A 19,939-nucleotide genomic window follows, 5' to 3' on the forward strand; every position below is an offset into this window, starting at 1 on the left:
ATGATAGAGAGTCTCCTATGTTGTCACTTTCATATACTAGTGGGAATTTTTAATTATAGAACTTGGCTTGTATATTCCAATGATGGGCTACCTCAAAATGCCCTAGGTCTTCGTGAGCAAGCGAGTTGGATGCACACACACTTAGTTTCTTTTGTTGAGCTTTCATACATTTATAGATCTAGTGCATCCGTTGCATGTCAATGCCTACTCACTCACATTGATATCTATTAATGGGCATCTCCATAGCCTGTTGATATGCCTAGTTGATGTGAGACTATCTTCTCCTTTTTTTTCTTCTCCAGAAGCACCATTCTATTCCACATATAGTGTTATGTCCATGGCTCACGCTCATGTATTGCGTGACAATTGAAGAAGTTTGAGATTACTAAAGTATGAAACAATTTCTTGGCTTGTCATCGGGGTTGTGCATGATTAAATACTTTTTTGTGAACAAGATAGAGCAACAGCCAGACTATATGATTTTGTAGGGATAACTTTCTTTAGCCATGTTGTTTTGAGAAGACATGATTGCTTTGATTAGTATGCTTGAAGTATTACTATTTCTTATGTCAATATGAACTTTTATTTTGAATCATTTGGATCTGAACATTCATGTCACAATAAAGAAAATTACATTGAGAATTATGCTAGGTAGCATTCCACATCAAAAATTCTGTTTTTTTCATTTACCTACTCGAGGACGAGCAGGAATTAAGCTTGGGGATGCTTGATACGTCTCCAACGTATCTATAATTTTTGATTGTTCCATGCTATTATATTACCCATTTTTGATGTTTTTGGGCTTTACTTTACACTTTTATATCATTTTTGGGGCTAACCTACTAACCGGAGGCCCAGCCCGTATTGCTGTGTTTTTGCTATTTCAGTGTTTCGAAGAAAAGGATAATGAAACGGAGTCCAAACCGAATGAAACCTTCGGGAGCGTGATTTTTGGAACGAACGTGATCCAGAGGACTTGGAGTGCAAGTCAAGAAGTCCTCGAGGCGGCCACGAGGGTGGAGGGCGCGCCCCCTATCTCGTGGGGCCCTTAGGTGCCAACCGACGTACTCCTTCCTCCTATATATACCTATGTACCCCGAAAACATGAGGGGCGACCATGAAAAGCTATTTCCACCACCGTAACCTTCTGTATCCGTGAGATCCCTTCTTGGAGCCTTCACCGGCGCTCCACCGGAGGGGGAATCGACCATGGAGGGCTTCTACATCAACACCATAGCCCTTTCGATGAGTTGTGAGTGGTTTACCACAGACCTTCGGGTCCATAGTTATTAGCTAGATGGCTTCTTCTCTCTCTTTGGATCTCAATACCATGTTCTCCTTGATCTTCTTGGAGATCTATTCGATGTAACTGTTTTTGTGGTGTGTTTGTCGAGATCCGATGAATTGTGGGTTTATGATCAAGTTTATCTATGAGAAATATTTGAATCTCCTCTGAATTCTTTTATGTATGATTGAGTTATCTTTGCAAGTCTGTTCGAAGTATCAGTTTGGTTTGGCCTACTAGATTGATCTTTCTTGCAATGGGAGAAGTGCTTAGCTTTGGGTTCAATCTTGCGGTGTCCTTTCCAAGTGACAGCAGGGGCAGCAAGGCACGTATTGTGTTGTTGCCATCGAGGATAAAACCATGGGGTTTATATCATATTGCATGATTTTATCCCTCTACATCATGTCATCTTTCTTAATGTGTTACTCTGTTCTTATGAACTTAACACTCTAGATGCATGCTGGATAGTAGTCGATGTGTGGAGTAATAGTAGTAGATGCAGGAAGGAGTCGGTCTACTTGTCACGGACGTGATGCCTATATACATAATCATGCCTAGATAATCTCATAATTATTCGCTTTTCTATCAATTGCTCGACAGTAATTTTTTCACCCATCGTAATACTTATGCTATCTCGAGAGAAGCCACTAGTGAAACCTATGGCCCCCGGGTCTATCTTTTATCATATAAGCTTTCAATCTACTTTTATTTGCATCTTTAATTTTCCAATCTATATTATAAAATACCAAAAATATTTATCTTATCATATTATCTCTATCAGGTCTCACTTTCGGAAGTGGCCATGAACGGATTGACAACCCCTTTATTGTGTTGGTTGCGAGTTCTTTGTTTGTTTGTGTAGGTGTGTGGGACTTGTGAGGAGCCTCCTACTGGATTGATACCTTGGTTCTCAAAAACTGAGGGAAATACTTATGCTACTATTGCTACATCACCCTTTCCTCTTCAAGGAAAACCAATGCATGCTATGCGGGTGAAATGATGATACCTTGCCAAGTTTCAACCTTTTCAGAGTTCATTTTGTACTGCTTTTCACTTTCACGTTGATTTAGCTCTGAAAACAAATTAGTAAATGCATCGAAAATAGCAAATTATATCAGAAAGGGTTGAAAGTTGATGACGTAGATTTAAATTGTGCATCTGAACGCAAAAAAGTCCAGAGTTGTACTAAGTTATTAAAATATTGAATAGCCCGTGTAACAGATGAGTTTTTGTCCGAAGCCCTAATACTTCCGAAGAGATTGTCCAGTTTATACACAAAGTGCATCCAGTTTTTACCGTAACCCTCTCTACTTTTTTGCACATGTTATGCGGGTGAAATGATGATACCTTGCCAAGTTTCAACCTTTTCAGAGTTTATTTTGTACTGCTTTTCACTTTCACGGTGATTTAGCTCTGAAAGCAAATCAGTAAATGCATAAAAAATAGCAAATTATGTTAGGAAGGGTTAAAAGTTGATGACGTGGATTTGAATTGTGCATTTAAACGCAAAAAAAGTCCGGAGTTGTACGAAGTTATTAAAATATTGAATAGCCGGTCTAACAGATGAGTTTTTGTCCGAAACCCTGATACTTCCTAAGAGATTGTCCTGTTTGTACACGAAGTGCATCCAGTTTTTGCAGTAGCCCTATCTACTTTTTTGCACATGCTATGCGGGTGAAATGATGATACTTGCCAAGTTTCAACATTTTCAGAGTTCATTTTGTACTGCTTTTTACTTTCATGGTGATTTAGCTCTGAAAACGAATCAGTAAATGCATCGAAAGTAGCAAATTATGTCAGAAAGGTTTGAAAGTTGATGACATGGATTTGAATTGTGCATCTGAACGCAAAAAAAGTCCGGAGTTGTACTAAGTTATTAAAATATTGGATAGCCGGTGTAATAGATGTGTTTTCGTCCGAAACCCTGATACTTCCTAAGAGATTATCCAGTTTGTACACGACGTGGATTCAGTTTTTGCCGTAACCCTCTCTACTTTTTTGCACATGCTATGCGGGTGAAATGATGATACCTTGCCAAGTTTCAGCATTTTCCGAGTTCATTTTGTACTGCTTTTCACTTTCACGATGATTTAGCTCTGAAAACAAATTAGTAAATGCATCCAAAATAGCAAATTATGTCAGAAAGGGTTGAAAGTTGATGAAGTGGATTTGAATTGTGCATCTGAACGCAGAAAAAGTCCGGAGTTGTACAAAGTTATTAAAATGTTGAATAGCCGGTGCAACAGATGAGTTTTCGTCCGAAACCCTGATACTTCCTAAGAGATTGTCCAGTTTGTACACGACGTGCATCCAGTTTTTGCAGTAACCCTCTCTACTTTTTTGCACATGCTATGCGGGTGAAATGATGATACCTTGCCAACTTTCAACCTTTTCAGAGTTCATTTTGTACTTCTTTTCACTTTCACGGTGATTTAGCTCTGAAAACAAATCAGTAAATGCATCGAAAATATCAAATTATGTCAGAAAGGGTTGAAAGTTGATGACGTGGATTTGAATTGTGCATCTGATCGCAAAAAAAAGTCCAGAGTTGTACTAAGTTATTAAAATATTGAATAGCCGGTGTAACAGATGAGTTTTCGTCCGAAACCGTGATACTTCCTACGAAATTGTCCAGATTGTACACGAAGTGAATCTAGTTTTTGCCGTAACCCTCTCTACTTTTTTGCACATGCTATGTGGGTGAAATGATGATACCTTGCCAAGTTTCAACATTTTCAGGATTCATTTTGTACTGCTTTTCACTTTCACGGTGATTTAGCTCTGAAAACAAATCAGTAAATGCATCGAAAATAGCAAATTATGTTAGAAAGGGTTGAAAGTTGATGCCGTGGATTTGAATTGTGCATCTGAACACAAAAAAACTCTAGAGTTGTACTAAGTTATTAAAATAATGAATATTCGGTGTAACAGATGATTTCTCGTCGGAAACACTGATACTTCCTAAAAGATTGTCCAGCTTGTACACGACGTGCATCCAGTTTTTACCGTAACCCTCTCTACTTTTTTGCACATGCTATGCGGGTCAAATGATGATACCTTGCCAAGTTACAACCTTTTCAGAGTTCATTTTGTACTGCTTTTCACTTTCACGGTGATTTAGCTCTAAAAACAAATCAGTAAATGCATCGAAAATAGCAAATTATGTCAGAAAGGGTTGAAAGTTGATGACGTGGATTTGAATTGTGCATCTGAACGCAAAAAAGTCCGGACTTGTACTAAGTTATTAAAATATTGAATAGCCGGTGTAACAGATGAGTTTTTGTCCGAAACTCTGATAGACTTCCTAAGATATTGTCCAGTTCGAACCGGCTCTTGTGTAAACATGTAAAAATATAAATAAAATACATTGGTCAGTACCGCCTTTCAGCCAAAATGCGCTACTGCTATAGAGAAATACATCAAAAATACATTGATCATCAATGATCTTTTTGTGTACAATCTGAATTGTCAATATGAGTCCTCTCCGGTAGGAACCGGAGAAGACTCATATTGCGGACACAGACTCTACACATAGAGCTCAATGAAGACCAAGTGGTTGTGATAGTTTGAGAAGTAACATATTTAAGGTGGTAAAAACTCTATTAGCGGAGCGAGGTGGGACTAAAAAATCGATGTGAACTAGGAACCTCTAGTACCGGTTTGTGGCACGAACCGGTACTAAAGGTGCGGGTGGCCCCCCAGCCTGACCACAGCCTGCAATAGCCACTTTAGTACCAGTTCGTGGCACGAACCGGTACTAAAGGGTCTCCATAAACCGGTACTAATGATCTCCGCCCCCCTAGCCGTTTGGACCGGCACTAATGATCACATTAGTGCCGGTTTTGTTACAAACCGGGACTAATGTGCTTCACATTAAGTCCTTTTTCTACTAGTGATATGAAACTATAGTATCATAATGATTTAGGAACACAATGTATATTGTTGGAGCAAATCCTGACCATGTGCATCAATTTTTTGTTGTATGGAAGCAAATCTTCATTTTTTTAGATGGAGGTTCCTAATTCTTCGGAAGGAAATTCTCGTTTCTTAGGATGCAAATACCAAATTCTTTGGAAGCAAAGTCCAAATTTAATCGATGCAAATACCAAATTCCATGACGTTGTCAGCTTGTCCCCTACGTCGCTGTTTGCTGTTGTCAAGCCTACATTTGTGAGCAATTCTGGTTGTTGTGACTGTAGAAGCAATTTAGATGACCTGTCGAAACTATGAAGTTCTAAATAGATCGAAGCAATCACTCATTACAATGGATGCAATATTTTATGGATGGTACTTGTTCTAGAACCATTCAAACTGCTTTAATTTTGCATATCAGCAATTTGAAGCACAAATGCAGATATGATAGATCCCCGCCGCTAATGTTTTTTGTGTTTTGGATTTTAATGTGCGGGTGATAAGATTATGAATAGTATTCTTTTCCCTATTGGTTTGATTGGCTGGTATGGTGGCCCTAATACTGAAATGAATCTGATCATCCACTTGTTTCGATAAAAAGTCGATCTGTTTTTGCTTGCCACTTCATGTTAGTATTTCCCCGGCTTTGTTTTTGGTAGAGTTATTTTCATTTGTTCAATGAATGGTTATTTTCTAGTTCCGTATGACGAGATGATTAATGATTAATTTCTCTATTCATTTGATTGGCCAACATGATAGCCTAAATACTAAATCGAATCTGATCATAATCCCTGGTTCTTTACGAGAAGTAACTGAGTTTGATGCTTTTTTCTAGTTTCTGAATGTTATGAATTCTATTCCGGAGGATTTTCTAAAATCATTCTAATGCAATATAAAAATAAACCGACAATGCTAGAACCTTGAAAGCGGACACATAACAGAATGTGCCAATTAATGGGCCTCGACTAAAATAAATTATTGGGAGGGCTCTCATCTGCTTCCTCTTATGCAACAGTTTGGCATGGGTTGAATTCATAGAAGTTTGACACGACATACTGAATGTATGGGATGTTTGCAGCAACTAATCTTGATGTTTATGAGCAGGTTGGTCCTCGCGTTGCTTGCACACGAAAGTTCTTGTCACGGGACTTGGTTGTTGTCGTCGTGGCCTCTGGCAACGGTGGAGCGCCGCCTTGTTCATTGTGCCGACGAGATGGAGGGGTTGTAGCCCGTTACCTCAGGGTTGTCGTTGGATCTGGTAAGTCCCTGGTCTCCCTTCTCTCTCCATGCGCCTTGAGGATGGTCTGGCCGGGCCATTGAGCCAATGATTTAGGGTGGGGGTCACGTGATCATGCGACATGTGGTATGTTGTTCTCTTGAAACTAAGCGTCTAGATTTTTTTGATTAATTTCTATGTATATTTCAGAGAAACGGAATGGTTGAGTGCTTTGGCAAGCAATTATCTAGTTTTGCATTTACTGCCAATAGATGGGTGCAATCTTATGGATCAGCCACCCCAACCCCATGATAGTCCTCTGGTCCAAGATGGCTGAGAGCATGGCCCCTCTCCCAATGAAGGGGCTGCTGACTGGTCTTTTGTCAGGAACGACCAGCCAAGGTTGATACGGCTCCCTAGCTTGTTAGATCATTTTTGATAGCCTTTAAATGGAGGTTTTTTTTAACTTCTAGTCGTTCTTGGTCCACTGGTTTGAGACATGCTACTAGATTGCTCTTTGCCATTATGGAGGATCCCGAAGCTTGTGGTTTTCAGGTTTGTATATAAGGTTTAGCTGTCTTGTCACCCTATCATTGCTACGTCCATTTGGCTTGTGTAACAAATACACTTTGGTCATTTGAAGGTGATCCAGATCGATGAGGCTGCTATAAGAGAGGGTCTGCTACTGCGCAAGTCGAAGCATGCTTTCAGTTTGTCTGGGTTGTCCACTCGTTCAGTATCACCAACCGTGGTGTATAAGACACCACTCACGTAGTCGACTAGGAGTGTCATGAACATATATTATAGTTAGCCATTTATTTTTTTGATGGCAACCTCTCGATGAGGCTGCCCTAAGTTAAAAGGGTTACATTCTTGTGGCCATCTCATTGTGCATCTCTCTCTTATTCTTCGGCACCATCTTGTGTTTTGTCGTGGATTAGTATTTCGTGGTTTTGGAAAATGTGTGCAGGGATGGTACCATCGGTGGTGGCGACCTCTAGTATCATGGCGACGTGACAAACTGGGAAATGGAGGCATGATGACGATGGTGTGATGCCTTTGACGGCGCTCAAGCGGTGTGGCTACTGCAACTTGTGCGGTTATCTGAAACCACAGCCGCTCTTTGTATTGCGAGCCCCCGACAATAATGGTAAGACTGCTGACCATGTCTTCTTGCTTTTCCACTATAGCTACATACTCCCTCCGTCCCAAATTACTTGACGCAGAAATGGTTAAAATAGATGTATCTAGAACTAACATCTATCTAGATACCTCCATTTCTACGACAAGTAATTCCGTACGGAGGGAGTATGTTCTTTCTTTTTGGTATCTATAAATTGCGATGAAACTGGTGAAGCTATCTATCTGTATCTGTGAGTATTCAGCAAGCTATAATCTGAGTTCCTGATGATATATATAAATTTGTAGCTTATGAGTGGCATTTAATCAGCATTCTACACGTCAATGTTTTGCATATATGGATCAGTTTTTTTACAGCAGTTTGAAGCATACATGCAGATCTGATGCATCCCCGCCGGTGATATCGTTTTGCATTTTGGATTTTAATGTGCGAGAGATGAGATTATGTATGAGATTACTTTTCCCATTGGTTTGATTAGCTGATATGGTGACCCTAATACTGAACAGAATCTGATCATCCTATTGTTTCCCCAAAAAGCCGATCTGTTTTTGCTTGCCACTTCATGTCAGTAGTTCCCTGGCTTTGTTTTATTTTGTTCAATGAATGGTTAGTTTCTGGTTCGGTATGATGAGATGACGAATGATTGATTTCTCTATTGGTTTGATTGGCCAACATGATAGCATAAATACTAAATCAAATCTGATCATCCTCCCTAGTTCTCTATGAGAAGTAACTGACTTTGATAAGCTTTTTTCTAGTTTCCGAATGTTATGGATTCTATTTTGGAAGATGGTGTAAAATCATTCTAATGCAATATAAAAAAACCAGCAATGTTAGATCTTTGAAAGTAGACACATAACGGAATGTACCAAGTAATGGGCCTTGACTAAAACAAATTATTTCCAGGGCTCTCACCTGCTTTCTCTTATGCAGCAGTTTGGCATTGATTGAATTCATGGAAGTTTGACATGACATACTGATTGTATGGGAGGTTTGCAGCAACTAATCTTGATGTTTATGAGCAGGTTGGTGATGGCGTTGCATGCACATGGAAGTTCTCGTCATGGGACCTGTTGGTTGTCGTCATGTTCTCCGGCAGCGGTGGTGCGCCGCCTTATTTCTTATGCCGACGAGATTTAGGGGCTGTCACCCATTACCTCAGGGTCGGCTCCAACAAGTGCCTCCTTGGCTACCACTACTTGAGGTTCTGGTAAGTCCCTCGTCTGCCTTCTCTCCCAATACGCCTTGAGGATGGCCCAACCATCAAGGTGTGGCCGGGACATTGAGCCAATGATTTAGGGTAGGGTTTATGTGGTCATGCGACATGTGGTGGTGGTCTTCTGGCTACCACAATCTTGTAAATGTGATGATTTTGCCGTTGAAGTTAGGTGATTGTGCTAATGCGACGATCCTTCCCTAATATCATGTTTGTAATGCCATTGTATGCGTAGTCATCCGATAAAAAAATACCCTTTCTACCGCAAGACCCGTAAAGCTCATGTGCCACATTTCATATATTTCTATTTGCTGGGTTGCCGGTAGTATTGATGGAAGAAACTTTGTAATCTTCGCTAGGAACTGAACTATGCTGATAATCTATAGTATTTTCTTAATTGTTTGCATTGATGGATAACCATAGTCTGTTAGCTCCTTGCTGCCATGAATCAGTAGTTTTTGTGCTACAAATCCTCCGGTGATAACTAGCAGAAGCACCTTAGTATATATACCTTTCTTGGTTTGTGGCGGTGATATATGAGTATATTCATCTAATCACTTGATAAGCTATGAACTTCACTTTGTTCAAACTAAATGGATACTATATCTGTTGTTTGCAGACTACATGGATACTATGCCTGACTTGTTCATGATCTTGTCATGCAGCAGGTGGTCCGGGTTTCAGCATGGTGTGACTGATGTTGTTGGAGCAGCCCATGCTCCTGTTGCTATGCCCATGAAGGTTTTTGCGCTTGTACGGCATGTTCATGCATGTACAAAATCATAAAAGGGAGAGATACTGACACATGCGTCCTACAAGTAGATGCTCAATTTGTACAAGCGACAATGAGTAGTTTAAACTTGTTTTTGCTGCCTTGTGGGTGTCCTACTTGTTGGGAGGAAATGAAAGATGCCCAATGATGTTCTACTTGTTGGGAGGAAATGATAGATGTACGCTGTAGGGCCATTCCATTTGCTGTAGATAGTTGATGTTTTTGGACAAGTTGCCTTGTGGAGCTCAGCCGCTGAAGGGGGGCGGTCCCTGTTAATGTCCTTCCATTCGTGAAAGCATAGAGGATGGATGGATGCTTTCGGGGTTTCAGATTGATTTTCTTCGGAAGATGCAGATCTATTTGCAGTAGTGGATCCTTGCTCTATAAAAGTAGTTAGTTCCCTTGTTAATGTGGTGATTTGTGTACTGTAGTTGGGACCCTTTGGTCTTTTAGCAGACCAAGCATCAATCAATGAAAATATGCCATTTGTCTATGTAAAGAAAGAAAACTGGTATTGATGTCGCCGATTGAATTGGTTGTTTGGAGTTGTGGAATTTGCAGTCCCTCATTGGATTTACCATGTATGTCTGTTGAACAAGCTGAAGGATGCTTCATGTCATGCTGTTAACTTGTTCAAAATCTAGTCTGCTGAAAAGTTGTTTCGCTAGAATCTAGTGAAATACTAGAAATCTAGTCTGGTGGAAACTTGTTTCACTAGAATATAGTGAAATACTGGAAAATCTAGTGTGGTGAAATACTGGAATATCTATTGGAATGAGTTATTCTAGTCAGATATGTATCAAAGTTTGCTTTGTTGTTTTAATTAGTTGATGATAAGCATGCCACCATCTATCAAAGAAACAAAATTTGCTGGAATGAATTTGTTCCAGTCAAATCAAAATGTGCTTGTTTTAATTACCTGCATGCATGCCATGCCACAATCTATGAAAGAAAGAAGGAAACTTTGAGTCGGCACGATCCTAATCAAATGAAACAAGTGTGTTCATCTGGTACAATACAAGCATCAGTATCAGGGGATCAAGTCCATGCATGGATCATATGTACCGATCGACATACAGTATACGGCATCTCGCCTGCCTCGAAAAATCTGTAGCTTTTATAATCTACTCCTGTCAATATAAATACAGATTTTAATGTAGTCCTGAAACTATAGTCAGACTGAAGATACGTACCTAACAAAGAAATCAGTTAGTTCCTCGTAATCACTCAGTTTATTTATTACTCCTTCTGTAAACTAATATAAGAGTGTTTAAAAAACTACTTTAGTATTCTAAACGCTCTTATATTAGTTTACGGAGGGAGTACGAGAAAGACGCTTGAAAAGGCACCAATCAATCAATCGTGCGTGGTAAGAATGTAGTCCTATGCCCTCCATCGATCATACCCCGTAACCAACGCATCGCTTTAATTGCTATCGCTCCTCCTCCTCCTTCAGTACGATGCAGCGGCTGCTGCCTCCTCACGCAGATCGGGATGCCCAGCGGCCAGCCACATCATGACAGTCATTTTTCGGCTATATGGCTTTAACACTCTCACTTAGCCATAAAGGAGGTGTCAGTGTGGTGAACCAGGCAATCGGACTATATGGCTTTAACACTCTCACTTAGCCATAGGAGGTGTCAGTGTGGTGAACCAGGCAATCGGACTATATGGCTTTAACACTCTCACTTAGCCATAGGAGTTTGACGATGGGCTATAAGGTAGTCCCTGGTCTATACGTGGCTATCCGGATGTGGGTGCGTTACGTATGTGACCGGAAAAATGGTCCTTCGTGTAATACCGAAAAAATCGTTAAATATTTAGTAAGTCGCCGAGTGGCTGGCTAGCTCTCGCCGCATCATGACAGTCATTTTTCGGCTTTCTCTACTGAGATGCTTGACCGGATAAACCGGAAACACAATCGCAGTAGTTCTCCCTTTACTACCCTAGCCGAATAGACGGAATGTAAGGTAGCAAACACAGGAGCCGGGCAACCCAACTATTGACCAGAGGCATGTTTCGGAGCCGATGCATATAATGCCAAGTTCGGGATGCCGAAGTGTGCTATAAAGCTATTCGGGCTTTTGCTTGGCGACACACATGTGGCCACATAGAGCCCCCTGGCAATGAGTGCCGAGGTGTGTGAGTGAGACAACTTGGGAGATGGAATACAATTTTATGAATAAGGTCGAGACCGAAAAAGTTGTCTTCACTAGAATCTGATTGATACCTCAAAACGTGATCTTACATATGGCACCATAAGCACCAAAGCCATTTTACATGCTGGGGTCTGAGAATAAGTAGGAAAGCTTGATACAGGTCCTTGACTAAAGCTTGGTCTGAGGAATCCTTTGGACATCCTGCCACACGTCTGCGCCGGTTCGCCTTGTAGAGAGAGGTTCCTTAAGAGGAATGGTCTTCGGCTATCCGTACGAGACTGGGCTCAAAAAAGAGTCCTTGTAAGTCCCTAGGATATATAGGTTTGACTGCACCTGTGGTAGAAGAAAAAATAATTGAAGAAAAAAGGTGGAGGGTCATGTAGGGTCAAACCGTACTATAGACATGTCCGTATTGTGCCTCCATTGATGCCCAAGGTATTCTGAGTGCATAATTATGCATGCGTGGTACGAACCCCACGGGTATGTGCGGCAATTGACGGGGGCAAAATTGCTAGTCGAGCTCTGGAATAACCGAGCTGTCATCATGCGGAACTGACCGGACTTGTTTAACCATGTCCGGCGGTTTGATGGCCGATGAGGTGTGCGGCTTGATACAGCCGCTCTGTACTTCGGCCGCGAGGGCCGGGGTGTGCTCCTCAGTACGGAGGGAGCGATCATTGTTTCCATTGACTGTTATGATACCACGTGGGCTGGGCATCTTCAGCTTTAAAAACGCGTAGTGTGGGACCGCGTTGAATCGAGCGAAAGCGGTCCGTCCGAGTACTGTGTGATAGCCACTTCGGAAGGGGACGACATCGAAGATCAAGTCTTCACTGTGGAAGTTGTCTGGCGAGCCGAAGACGACCTCCAATGTTATTGAGCCGGAGCAACGGGCTTCTATACCACGTATTACTCCTTTAAAGGTAGTTTTAGTAGGCTTGATTCTTGACAGATCAATACCCATTTTGCGGAGAGTGTCCTAGTAAAGCAGGTTAAGACTACTGGCACCATCCATGAGGACTGGCGTGAGGGGAATCCGTCGATGATTGGGTCGAGGACCAAAGCTGTCGAGCCTCCATGACGGATACTGGTCGGGTGGTCCTTTTGATCGAAGGTGATCGAACAAGCCGACCATGGGTTGAATTTTAGGGCGTCCGGCTCTACGGCGTACACGTCCCTTAGTGTGTGCTTGCGCTCCCGCTTGGGGATGTGGGTGACATAGATCATATTCACCGTTTTGACCTCGGGGGGGAATCATTTGTCCCCGTGTGTTCGTTGGGCGAGGCTCTTCATCGTCGTCCTTGTTCGGCGGCCTTTTCCCCTTGTGTTCGGCGTTGATCTTGCCGGCCTATTTAAATACCCAACAATTTCTGTTGGTGTGATTGGCAGGTCTATCGGGGGTGCCATGAATCTAGCAAGGTCGATTGAGTATTCTGTCCAATCTAGATGGACCAGCTTTGTTTCCTTTGAATGGCTTCTTCCGTTGACCGGATTTGGAGCCACTGAATCCGGCGTTGACCGCCATGTCTTTGTTATTGTTTCGACGCTTGTGCTTGTCGCGTCGTGGCTTGCCATTGCCGTCCCTGGCTTCAGAGGTGCCTGCACTACAAAAAAAAGACAAATCCGTGACATTTTGGGCCGAACGAAATTTTTTTCTGTCATACATATGACACTTCTATGACGCTACTTGTGACAAAACCCGGTATCATCATAGATGTGGTGGGCTCCTACTTCTATGACAAAAATCATGATAGAAAATGGGATTTTCGTCCTGGGCGGGCCGGAGCCGCAGCTGCATGACATTCTTTGGGCCGTCCATGACGGAAAAAACCATGGTAGAAGCGAGGGGGAGGAAAATTTAGAGGAGTTCCCGGTTACGGTGATAGGTCGGGGGCCGAGCGATGCGCGTTTCTCTCGTACACGTACGCGCATGTGTGCGAGGTGTTGGCTCTAACTGAACCCGAGCGATGCGTTGGGCTCTAACTGAACCCGAGCAATTGCACTGCAGGCTACGCGTTACTAAACCCGAGCGATCGATCGATGGCTATTAACTGAACCTGATCGAGTGATTCCTTTGCTACTACTGCTAACTGAAGCCAATCAATTGGATGAACAGTGAGCGTTGCGGGGGGAGGGGGTGGGTTGGATGAACAGTGAGCGGTGGCGTTGCCTCTGGATGAACAGGACCCCGTGGTGTGGTGGAGGGCTGGATGAACAGTAGACGGTGGAGGGGTGCCCGTGGAGGGGTGGTTGAACAGGACCCCGTGGTGTGGAGGGCTGGATGAACAGTAGACGGTGGAGGGGTGCCCCTGGAGGGGTGGATGAACAGGACCCCGTGGTCTGGAGGGCTGGATGAACAGTAGACGGTGGAGGGGTGCCCGTGGAGGGGTGGTTGAACAGTAGCCAGTGGAGTACCGCGCGGTGGAGGCTGGATGAAGAGGAGCCCGTGGAGGCTGGAGGAGGTCGACGGTAGCCCGTGGAGGCTCGAGGAGGTCGACGGTGGAGATGAACAGTATCTCGTGGAGTCCCTTTTTGCGGTACGCCACACCCCTCCCAATGAACAGGACCCCCGTTTCGACCGTAGCGCTCCAACACAAGTCCGTTTCGTCAGTTTTGCGGTACGCCACACCCCTCCCGATCAACAGGACCCCCATTTCGACCGTAGGAGGTCTGTTTCCTCCGTTTTGCGGTACTCCACACCCCTCCCGATCAACAGGACCCCCGTTTCGACCGTAGGAGGTCTGTTTCCTCTGTTTTGTGGTACGCCACACCCCTTCCGATGAACAGGATCCCGTTTTGAACGTGGCCGGTCGAACACAAGGTTGTTTCCTCTGTTCTGCGGTATGCCAGGCCTCGTTTCCATCGCATGTTCCATCCAAGCCCTCCCGATGAACACGACGACGCATTCCGTTCCGACCCAGCCGGTTGGCTCCCCATCAACACAATGACGACATTGTTTCTCCGTTCCGACCCATCCATGTACACGAGCCCTGACCGTACGTATGCGCGAGTAGGCGTTCGAGACCCCGCCCGTATGTACACATACGTGGCCATATTTTCTTTCTTGCGCACTGGCCGTTGTACATACGTGTACATGCTACGTGCGTGCCTCTACTATGACACGTGCACGCCTCTACATCGACCAGTATATCTGTACGTACACGTTTGCGACCAGAATGACAATGCTACGTACGCTTCGACCAGGTGGGTCCCTACTGTCAGGCACCTCCTTGCGTGCGAAGATATAGCTGGTGGGTCCCAGCAGTCAGGGGGAAACATTTTTTTCGTGAAATACGGTGGCCCGTCCGGTGGGTCACTGCTATCAGGTGGAGGAATAATTATTTTGCACGTAATAAGGAGCCACTTCCTTGCTGCGGCCGTGGACCCAGCTGTCAGCCTCTCCACGTACAGTCCACGTCCAATGGAAGCCGTTCCTTGACCATGTTCACCACGCCGCGCCGAGAGCACCAGGGCGGTGGACGACAGCAAGGCCTAGGAAGGGGACGACGCGGAGCCGGGGAAGACGCGGCAGTGGATGCCCACGCGTAGAGGAGTACGAGGGTTCACTGGTTCGCTGCGGTGTGAGGCTGCCGTCTCCGCAGAATAACAGGTGGTGTGGATAAGTAGAGGGATGGCCTGGCCAGCTGTGGGAGTAGTAGGCGGCGGTGAGGCCTCCGCCGCATCGCAGCCGGCCATGGGAGGCAGAAGCACGAGGCATGACCGGCGCTGGTTTGCGCGGCTGGAGCAAGAAGACCAGAGGTTGAAGAAGCACTATGGCTGTTGGATGGACATCGTACGGTCACTGGAGCTAGAATCGTGCATATTGACTAAGTTGACAAAGCCCTCCGTCCCCGTCAACTTAGTAGGCCCACAAGTCAGCCTGCCACTATACAGGGTCCCAGCTAACAGGGGGAGTATTCATTTTTTGTGCGTAATAAGGAGGCACTTCCTTGCGTGCGAAGATATAGCTGGTGGGTCCGAGCTGTCAGCAGCGGTAACGTTTTTTCGCGAAATACAGAGGCCCTTTCGGTGGGTCCCTGATGTCAGGTGGAGGAATAATTATTTTGTGCGTAATAAGGAGGCATTTCCTTGCATGCGGTCGTGGACACAGCTGTCGGCCTCTCCACGTACAGTCCACTTCAGATGCATGTCGGTTGTTGACCACGTTGACCAGGCCGCGCCGAGAGCACCAGGGCGGTGGACGACGGCGAGGCCTAGGAAGGTAACGACACGGAGGCAGGGAAGACTCGGCAGTTGTTTCCCACGCGGAGGGGAGTACCACCGTACGAGGGTTTATTGGTTCGTCTACCATCGCCGGAGAATAACAGCAGGTGTGGGTGAGTAGAGGGATGGCTAGGCTAGCGATGGGAGTACCGTGGGGCGGTGAGGCCTGTGCGGCAGCACAGCCGGCCGCGGCGAGGAGGGAGCAGGCAGTCCCACCGGCGCTTGTTTGAGCGGCTGGAGCAGCAAGAGAAGAGATTGAAGAAGCACGACGGCCATTCGATGGACATCCAATAGTCACTGCTTGTGCGTCAACCCTATTTTTTATGAAAGCCTCAAATCTATGAAAAACATCATACAGCCCATGTGCCATTATTTCTAATAATTTACAGCCCATTTGCTAATTCTTAAGGTTGTTTTGGAGCCCATATTCTTTTTGTTAGCATTACAGCCCATATTGTGGCCACGGTTAAAAAATTATACGAAATTTTGCATATTTCGGTGCGGTCCGAACTGTTTTTAATCTCGAAATTTCGACTCACATTCAAACTGATTTTAAAAATAAATGTATATCAATATAAAATCCAACAAATTCTTCACGCATAAAAATTAATGTAATTTAAAATCTCGAAATGAAAAAAAGATATTTGAAACTAATTGCCGGTTTGATGTGTTTTAAAAATGTACAACCCATTTCTCATTACTGATAGACCATTTTCTCGGCCAGCCGAATGAAGCTCTCCTCGTATTGAAAGATTTACAGCCCAACAGGCCTGACAAAGCGACTTACTTGGCAAATCACAAAAAACTGGACTGTGGCCGTGGACCCAGCTGTCAGCCTCTCCATGTACAGTACTCTTCCGATGGAAGTCGGTCGTTGACCACATTGACCACGCCGCGCCAAGAGCACCAAGGCGGTGGAAGACGCGGAGCCGGGGAAGACGCGGTAGTGGATGCCCACGCGGAGAGGAGTACGAGGGTTCACTGGTTCGGCTGCGGCGTGAGGCTGCCGTCGCCGCAGAATAACAGGGGGTGTGGGTGAGTAGAGGAATACCCTGGGCCAGCGGTGGGAGTAGTAGGGGGCGGTGAGACCTCTGCGGCATCACAGCCAGCCACGAGAGGCAGGAGCCCGCGACACGACCGGCGCTGCTTTGGGCGGCTGGAGCAAGAAGACCAGATGTTGAAGAAGCACTATGGTCGTTGGATGGACATCGTACGGTCACTGGAGTTAGAAACGTTCATATTGACTAAGTTAACAAAGCCCTCCGTCCTCGTCAACTTAGTAGGCCCACAAGTTAGCTAGCCACTATGGTGGGTCCCAGCTAGCAGGGGGTATTCATTTTTTGGTGCGTAATAAGGAGGCACTTCGTTGCATGCGCAGATATAGCTGGTGGGTCCGACCTGTCAGCGGGAGGAACGTTTTTTCGCGAAATACAGAAGCCCTTCCCACGTACAGTGCACGTACAGTGCGTAATAAAGAGGAACTTTCCTTGTGTGCGACCATGGACCTCGTGGGTCCCAGCCATCAAGCTCTCCACGTACAGTCCTCTTCCGATGACTCTCGTATGTTGACCACGCCGCACCGAGCGCACCGAGGCGATGGACGACAGCGAGGCCCTAGACTGGAACGACCCGGAGATGGGGAAGACGCGGCACTAGAGTCGCAGACGGAGAGGAGTGGGAAACTTGACTGGTTCTGGTGCGGGGTGGGCCTACACTCGGCAGAGAATAATAGGAGGTGCGGAGTGGAGGGATGGCCTGGCCGTCGGCGGGGTAGCTATTCGCTGAGGAGCGCAAAACAACGCCGCTGGACGCCGAAGGCTGGAGTAAGCGGTTCCGGCAGCGCTGGGGGAAGAAGACGAGAGATTGAAGAAGAATGTCGGCCGTTGGATGTAAATCCAACGCCTTCTTAGGCTTCGACCTATTGGCCCACATGTCAGCCAGTCCATTTGTTTTTTAGTCCATTTGGTGGGCTGGGTGAAACAATGATGTAGCATCTATGCAACCTGTTTAAATCCCATTTGCATTTTTCTCGAAATCCGCAGACTTGCTGGGCTGGGTGAAAATATAATGTTGGGATAGATGGAGAAATGTTATAAAAACATAAACACATGATTGCACGTCAGTAAAATCTTTGCAAGCTTATGTACGCAATCACTAGGAGTTAACTTGCCAAGTTATATATAAACAACTATTATTATTTTGTAAGAACTTTCAACTTACGAAATAAAATATCATTTTAATTTGATGAGTTAATAGTACGTGGATTATTATTATTATTTGGGCTAGACGTGGGATAGTTGAGTTGGTTCTAGGGGGATGTACTAGGAGAAAAAGAAAGTAGGAGAAAATTCAGGGACCTGCTGGGTCCACCTGAGGAGGGGAATATGTTGGGAGGAAGGAGATTCAAAGCACGGCAGCCAAGTGAACTAGTTTTTCTTTTACGGACAAGTGAACTACTTTACATACATAAGCAAATAGTCACTAAAAAAAGCAATCAGGTTAATGGGTTCTTAAAAGAAATATTTCGGAGAAAACAGATAATTACGACAAATAGGCTAATGCACGAAACACTCAGATGATAAAGGTGCTTATAAACAGATAAATTACAACATCTATACCTTCCTGGCACGCTTGATCATGACGCTGCGGATGTCCGTGTACTCGTCGGTTACGGGAAGCAGACACGCCCTCATGTCCAAGATCTGCCTGTACATGTCATAGCATGCGTATGCGTCCTTGGCCGCGTAGGTTATGTAGGCTAGATTCACAGGTACCTCCCACGTGTTCAGGTCGTCTTCTTTCATGTTGGCGTATCAGGGGTCGATGATGGTCTCAGCGAGGTCACCACGGAGTCCTTCTCCTGCCCGTTGCTGATGATCTTGTATTGCTTCTGGATGTCAACAAGCTTGTTGCACCAGATGGCCGAATCGTAGCGTTCTTCCTTCTCTCCACCATAGCGAAGGTGCAGTCGGCGCTGCCGATGACACGAGCGAATGCTCCAGAACCTGGTGCAGCCATAGGACTGAGGCGAGGCAGAGCTTCACCGAGTCCGTATCGTTGGTGTACATCACATTCAACTTGGTGCAGCTATAGGACTGAACGGCGAACTCAAAGGGGAACTCCTTGCTGAAGTCCATATCCAGCAGGCTCACCCCTCGGATCGCCATTGGAGTCTCTTCGAGTGAACGAGTGTGTAGGCGGTGACAGCAGTTCGTTTTTCAGCTCTTGGGGAACTGGATTCAACAGTAAGCTGAGTGTGTACAAGCGACAACAGTTACTACCCCTCCCTCGTCCGCTGCACGCCCGGCAGAAGATGCACCCTCGGCGCATCGAAACACCTCCATTAAGAAACCTACTCCGGCCACACGGCGGTTTACGAGCGGGTCTGTATTGGTACTATAAAAACAGGAGTTAGTGGTCACTTTACTTAAATTTAATTAGCTTTAATAGAAATTTATACTTAAAACAAGCAATGCATTCGCTTGTTCTATCACTGCCACAGGATCAACATGCACAACAATTAGAATTATTATTCTCAGGAAGCACACGATCAGCACATTTGTCGCACTTTCACAAAGATAATACTAGCCAAGTTTGAACTGTTTGTTATGGTTGTTGTCCTCTGCATCATCATGCCATGTTTTCCAGCTTGCAAGATTCAGAACCAACAAATAAGATCCAGATAATAAGTACAACAAAGATGCCTACACATCTCATTGATTCCCAGCTTGCAAGATTCAGAACCAACAAATAAGATCCAAATAATAAGTACAACAAAGATGCCTACACATCTCATTGATTCCCAACTTGCAAGATTAAGAACCAATAAGTAAGATTCAAATAATAAGTACAACAAAGATGCCTACACATATCACTGATTCCCAGCTTGCAAGATTCAGAAACAACCCATTAGAGCCTTTTGATAAAGTGAATATCGGGATTAAATCCATCTTGGCTAGCCATGTCATACAATCGAAGAACTTGGTGAATGCTCTTGACAGTCACAACATCTGT

General features: G+C 44.8%; 4 non-coding genes across 4 annotated transcripts; all 4 read left to right on the forward strand.

Annotated features, from left to right (window-relative positions):
• The first annotated feature begins 5,691 nt into the window (after window positions 1-5,691).
• On the forward strand, window positions 5,692-5,780 carry LOC123163436 (small nucleolar RNA Z102/R77). The gene has a single exon (XR_006481891.1). It is a non-coding gene; the product is annotated as a small nucleolar RNA Z102/R77 (small nucleolar RNA).
• Window positions 5,781-5,898: 118 nt separating this feature from the next.
• On the forward strand, window positions 5,899-5,985 carry LOC123163438 (small nucleolar RNA Z102/R77). Its single transcript, XR_006481893.1, has one exon. It is a non-coding gene; the product is annotated as a small nucleolar RNA Z102/R77 (small nucleolar RNA).
• Window positions 5,986-7,987: 2,002 nt separating this feature from the next.
• On the forward strand, window positions 7,988-8,073 carry LOC123163439 (small nucleolar RNA Z102/R77). The gene has a single exon (XR_006481894.1). It is a non-coding gene; the product is annotated as a small nucleolar RNA Z102/R77 (small nucleolar RNA).
• Window positions 8,074-8,179: 106 nt separating this feature from the next.
• On the forward strand, window positions 8,180-8,263 carry LOC123163435 (small nucleolar RNA Z102/R77). Its single transcript, XR_006481890.1, has one exon. It is a non-coding gene; the product is annotated as a small nucleolar RNA Z102/R77 (small nucleolar RNA).
• The last annotated feature ends 11,676 nt before the right edge of the window (window positions 8,264-19,939 follow it).

Source organism: Triticum aestivum, chromosome 7B (assembly GCF_018294505.1).
Source record: "Triticum aestivum cultivar Chinese Spring chromosome 7B, IWGSC CS RefSeq v2.1, whole genome shotgun sequence".
In the NCBI taxonomy this organism is placed as follows: domain Eukaryota; kingdom Viridiplantae; phylum Streptophyta; class Magnoliopsida; order Poales; family Poaceae; genus Triticum; species Triticum aestivum.